We start from the raw sequence: 7,367 nt of genomic DNA, 5'->3' as shown, positions 1-7,367 counted from the left end.
GCATACATTAATTTTTACCAATGCTATTTCTCCTGCAACACGGGTTTGCGTACATTATTTTTTAACAATGCTATTTCTAGCACAACACAAGTTTTCATAGATTACATTTCACCAATGCTATTTGTACCGCAACACGAATTTGCCTAGATTACTTTTTACCAATTCTATTTCTCCAGCAACACGAGTTGGCGTAGATTACTTTTCAGCAATCCTATTTCTACAGCAACACGTGTTTGTTTACATTACTTTTTACCAATGCTATTTCTACTGCAACACGAGTTTGCATACATTAATTTTTACCAATGCTATTTCTCCTGCAACACGGGTTTGCGTACATTATTTTTTAACAATGCTATTTCTAGCACAACACAAGTTTTCATAGATTACATTTCACCAATGCTATTTGTACCGCAACACGAATTTGCCTAGATTACTTTTCACCAATACTCTTTCTACAGCAACACGAGTTTGCGTAGATTACTTTTCAGCAATTCTATTTCTACAGGAACACGAGTTTGCATACATTAATTTTTACCAATGCCATTTCTACGGCAACACGGGTTTGCGTACATTACTTTTTAACAATGCTATTTCTAGCGCAACACAAGTTTGCGTAGATTACATTTTACCAATGCTATTTCTACTGCAACACGAGTTTGCGTACATTACTTTTTACCAATTCTATTTCTCCAGCAACACGAGTTGGCGTAGATTACTTTTTACCAGTGGTATTTCTCCTGCAACACGGGTTTGCGTACATTATTTTTTAACAATGCTATTTCTAGCACAACACAAGTTTTCATAGATTACATTTCACCAATGCTATTTGTACCGCAACACGAATTTGCCTAGATTACTTTTCACCAATGCTATTTCTACTGCAACACGAGTTTGCATACATTAATTTTTACCAATGCTATTTCTACCGCAACATAGGTTTGCGTAGATTACATTTTACCAATGCTATTTCTAGCACAACAGGAATTTTCATTGATTACTTTTCACCAATGCTATTTCTACTGCAACACAAGTTTGCATACATTAATTTTTACCAATGCTATTTCTACCAGAACACAGGTTTGTGTACATTACTTTTTACCAATGCTATTTCTACCGAAATATGAATTTGCGTAGATTACATTTTACCAATGCTATTTCTACCGCAACACAAGTTTGCGTACATTACTTTTTACCCATTCTATTTCTACCGCAACACGAGATTGTATACAATAATTTTTACCAATGCTATTTCTACGGCAACACGGGTTTTTGTAAATTACTTTTTACCAATCCTATTTCTACCGCAACACGAATTTTCATAGATTACTTTTCACCAATGCTATTTCTCCTGCAACAGAAGTTTGCATACATTAATTTTTACCAGTGCTATTTCTTCTGCAACACGGGTTTTTGTAAATTACTTTTTACCAATACTCTTCTTACAGCAACACGAGTTTGCGTAGATTACTTTTCAGCAATTCTATTTCTACAGGAACACGAGTTTGCATACATTAATTTTTACCAATGCCATTTCTACGGCAACACGGGTTTGCGTACATTACTTTTTAACAATGCTATTTCTAGCGCAACACAAGTTTTCGTAGATTACATTTCACCAATGATATTTCTACCGCAACACGAATTTCCCTAGATTACTTTTAACCAATGCTATATCTACTGCAACACGAGTTTGCATACATTAATTTTTACCAATGCTATTTCTACCGCAACACGGGTTTGCCCAGATTACTTTTTACCAATACTCTTTCTACAGCAACATGAGTTTGCGCAGATTACTTTTCAGCAATCCTATTTCTAAAGCAACACGAGTTTGCATACATTAATTTTTACCAATGCTATTTCTACCAGAACACAGGTTTGTGTACATTACTTTTTACCAATGCTATTTCTACCGAAATACAAGTTTGCGTAGATTACATTTTACCAATGCTATTTCTACTGCAACACGAGTTTGCGTACATTACTTTTTACCCATTCTATTTCTACCTCAACACGAGTTTGCCTAGATTACTTTTTACCAATTCTATTTCTCCAGCAACACGAGTTGGCGTAGATTACTTTTCAGCAATCCTATTTCTACAGCAACACGTGTTTGTTTACATTACTTTTTACCAATGCTATTTCTACTGCAACACGAGTTTGCATACATTAATTTTTACCAATGCTATTTCTCCTGCAACACGGGTTTGCGTACATTATTTTTTAACAATGCTATTTCTAGCACAACACAAGTTTTCATAGATTACATTTCACCAATGCTATTTGTACCGCAACACGAATTTGCCTAGATTACTTTTCACCAATACTCTTTCTACAGCAACACGAGTTTGCGTAGATTACTTTTCAGCAATTCTATTTCTACAGGAACACGAGTTTGCATACATTAATTTTTACCAATGCCATTTCTACGGCAACACGGGTTTGCGTACATTACTTTTTAACAATGCTATTTCTAGCGCAACACAAGTTTGCGTAGATTACATTTTACCAATGCTATTTCTACTGCAACACGAGTTTGCGTACATTACTTTTTACCAATTCTATTTCTCCAGCAACACGAGTTGGCGTAGATTACTTTTCAGCAATCCTATTTTTACAGCAACACGTGTTTGTTTACATTACTTTTTACCAATGCTATTTCTACTGCAACACGAGTTTGCATACATTAATTTTTACCAGTGGTATTTCTCCTGCAACACGGGTTTGCGTACATTATTTTTTAACAATGCTATTTCTAGCACAACACAAGTTTTCATAGATTACATTTCACCAATGCTATTTGTACCGCAACACGAATTTGCCTAGATTACTTTTCACCAATGCTATTTCTACTGCAACACGAGTTTGCATACATTAATTTTTACCAATGCTATTTCTACCGCAACATAGGTTTGCGTAGATTACATTTTACCAATGCTATTTCTAGCACAACAGGAATTTTCATTGATTACTTTTCACCAATGCTATTTCTACTGCAACACAAGTTTGCATACATTAATTTTTACCAATGCTATTTCTACCAGAACACAGGTTTGTGTACATTACTTTTTACCAATGCTATTTCTACCGAAATATGAATTTTTGTAGATTACATTTTACCAATGCTATTTCTACCGCAACACAAGTTTGCGTACATTACTTTTTACCCATTCTATTTCTACCGCAACACGAGATTGTATACAATAATTTTTACCAATGCTATTTCTACGGCAACACGGGTTTTTGTAAATTACTTTTTACCAATCCTATTTCTACCGCAACACGAATTTTCATAGATTACTTTTCACCAATGCTATTTCTCCTGCAACAGAAGTTTGCATACATTAATTTTTACCAGTGCTATTTCTTCTGCAACACGGGTTTTTGTAAATTACTTTTTACCAATACTCTTCTTACAGCAACACGAGTTTGCGTAGATTACTTTTCAGCAATTCTATTTCTACAGGAACACGAGTTTGCATACATTAATTTTTACCAATGCCATTTCTACGGCAACACGGGTTTGCGTACATTACTTTTTAACCATGCTATTTCTAGCGCAACACAAGTTTTCGTAGATTACATTTCACCAATGATATTTCTACCGCAACACGAATTTCCCTAGATTACTTTTAACCAATGCTATATCTACTGCAACACGAGTTTGCATACATTAATTTTTACCAATGCTATTTCTACCGCAACACGAGTTTGCCTAGATTACTTTTTACCAATTCTATTTCTCCAGCAACACGAGTTGGCGTAGATTACTTTTCAGCAATCCTATTTCTACAGCAACACGTGTTTGTTTACATTACTTTTTACCAATGCTATTTCTACTGAAACACGAGTTTGCATACATTAATTTTTACCAATGCTATTTCTCCTGCAACACGGGTTTGCGTACATTATTTTTTAACAATGCTATTTCTAGCACAACACAAGTTTTCGTAGATTACATTTCACCAATGCTATTTGTACCGCAACACGAATTTTCCTAGATTACTTCTTCACCAATGCTATTTCTACTGCAACACGAGTTTGCATACATTAATTTTTACCAATGCTATTTCTACCGCAACATAAATTTGCGTACAATAATTTTTACCAATGCTATTTCTACCGCAATATGGGTTTTTGTACATTACTTTTTACCGATGCTATTTCTAGCACAACAGGAATTTTCGTTGATTACTTTTCACCAATGCTATTTCTACTGCAACACGAGTTTGCATACATTAATTTTTACCAATGCCATTTCTACGGCAACACGGGTTTGCGTACATTACTTTTTAACAATGCTATTTCTAGCGCAACACAAGTTTTCGTAGATTACATTTCACCAATGATATTTCTACCACAACACGAATTTCCCTAGATTACTTTTAACCAATGCTATATCTACTGCAACACGAGTTTGCATACATTAATTTTTACCAATGCTAATTCTACCGCAACACAGGTTTGCCCAGATTACTTTTCACCAATACTCTTTCTCCAGCAACACGAGTTGGCTTAGATTACTTTTCAGCAATTCTATTTCTACAGGAACACGAGTTTGCATACATTAATTTTTACCAATGCCATTTCTACGGCAACACGGGTTTGCGTACATTACTTTTTAACAATGCTATTTCTAGCGCAACACAAGTTTTCGTAGATTACATTTCACCAATGATATTTCTACCGCAACACGAATTTCCCTAGATTACTTTTAACCAATGCTATATCTACTGCAACACGAGTTTGCATACATTAATTTTTACCAATGCTATTTCTACCGCAACACGGGTTTGCCCAGATTACTTTTTACCAATACTCTTTCTAGAGCAACACGAGTTTGCGCAGATTACTTTTCAGCAATCCTATTTCTAAAGCAACACGAGTTTGCATACATTAATTTTTACCAATGCTATTTCTACCAGAACACAGGTTTGTGTACATTACTTTTTACCAATGCTATTTCTACCGAAATACAAGTTTGCGTAGATTACATTTTACCAATGCTATTTCTACCGCAACACAAGTTTGCGTAGATTACATTTTACCAATGCTATTTCTACTGCAACATGAATTTGCGTACATTACTTTTTACCCATTCTATTTCTACCTCAACACGAGTTTGCCTAGATTACTTTTTATCAATTCTATTTCTCCAGCAACACGAGTTGTTGTAGATTACTTTTCAGCAGTCCTATTTCTACAGCAACACGTGTTTGTTTACATTACTTTTTACCAATGCTATTTCTACAGCAACACGTGTTTGTTTACATTACTTTTTACCAATGCTATTTCTACTGCAACACGAGTTTGCATACATTAATTTTTACCAATGCTATTTCTCCTGCAACACGGGTTTGCGTACATTATTTTTTAACGATGCTATTTCTAGCACAACACAAGTTTTCATAGATTACATTTCACCAATGCTATTTGTACCGCAACACGAATTTGCCTAGATTACTTTTCACCAATGCTATATCTACTGCAACACGAGTTTGCATACATTAATTTTTACCAATGCTATTTCTACCGCAACACGAGTTTGCCTAGATTACTTTTTACCAATTCTATTTCTCCAGCAACACGAGTTGGCGTAGATTACTTTTCAGCAATCCTATTTCTACAGCAACACGTGTTTGTTTACATTACTTTTTACCAATGCTATTTCTACTGAAACACGAGTTTGCATACATTAATTTTTACCAATGCTATTTCTCCTGCAACACGGGTTTGCGTACATTATTTTTTAACAATGCTATTTCTAGCACAACACAAGTTTTCGTAGATTACATTTCACCAATGCTATTTGTACCGCAACACGAATTTGCCTAGATTACTTCTTCACCAATGCTATTTCTACTGCAACACGAGTTTGCATACATTAATTTTTACCAATGCTATTTCTACCGCAACATAAATTTGCGTACAATAATTTTTACCAATGCTATTTCTACCGCAATACGGGTTTTTGTACATTACTTTTTACCGATGCTATTTCTAGCACAACAGGAATTTTCGTTGATTACTTTTCACCAATGCTATTTCTACTGCAACACGAGTTTGCATACATTAATTTTTACCAATGCCATTTCTACGGCAACACGGGTTTGCGTACATTACTTTTTAACAATGCTATTTCTAGCGCAACACAAGTTTTCGTAGATTACATTTCACCAATGATATTTCTACCGCAACACGAATTTCCCTAGATTACTTTTAACCAATGCTATATCTACTGCAACACGAGTTTGCATACATTAATTTTTACCAATGCTATTTCTACCGCAACACAGGTTTGCCCAGATTACTTTTCACCAATACTCTTTCTCCAGCAACACGAGTTGGCTTAGATTACTTTTCAGCAATTCTATTTCTACAGGAACACGAGTTTGCATACATTAATTTTTACCAATGCCATTTCTACGTCAACACGGGTTTGCGTACATTACTTTTTAACAATGCTATTTCTAGCGCAACACAAGTTTTCGTAGATTACATTTCACCAATGATATTTCTACCGCAACACGAATTTCCCTAGATTACTTTTAACCAATGCTATATCTACTGCAACACGAGTTTGCATACATTAATTTTTACCAATGCTATTTCTACCGCAACACGGGTTTGCCCAGATTACTTTTCACCAATACTCTTTCTCCAGCAACACGAGTTGGCTTAGATTACTTTTCAGCAATCCTATTTCTAAAGCAACACGAGTTTGCATACATTAATTTTTACCAATGCTATTTCTACCAGAACACAGGTTTGTGTACATTACTTTTTACCAATGCTATTTCTACCGAAATACAAGTTTGCGTAGATTACATTTTACCAATGCTATTTCTACCGCAACACAAGTTTGCGTAGATTACATTTTACCAATGCTATTTCTACTGCAACACGAGTTTGCGTACATTACTTTTTACCCATTCTATTTCTACCTCAACACGAGTTTGCCTAGATTACTTTTTGTCAATTCTATTTCTCCAGCAACACGAGTTGTCGTAGATTACTTTTCAGCAGTCCTATTTCTACAGCAACACGTGTTTGTTTACATTACTTTTTACCAATGCTATTTCTACAGCAACACGTGTTTGTTTACATTACTTTTTACCAATGCTATTTCTACTGCAACACGAGTTTGCATACATTAATTTTTACCAATGCTATTTCTCCTGCAACACGGGTTTGCGTACATTATTTTTTAACGATGCTATTTCTAGCACAACACAAGTTTTCATAGATTACATTTCACCAATGCTATTTGTACCGCAACACGAATTTGCCTAGATTACTTTTCACCAATGCTATTTCTACTGCAACACGAGTTTGCATACATTAATTTTTACCAATGCTATTTCTAC

This window comes from Pituophis catenifer, unplaced genomic scaffold (genome assembly GCF_029215685.1).
Source record: "Pituophis catenifer annectens isolate HBS135680 unplaced genomic scaffold, rPitCat1.0.hap2 SCAF_5, whole genome shotgun sequence".
NCBI lineage: Eukaryota > Metazoa > Chordata > Lepidosauria > Squamata > Colubridae > Pituophis > Pituophis catenifer.
Note: the sequence above shows the minus strand (reverse complement) of the source record.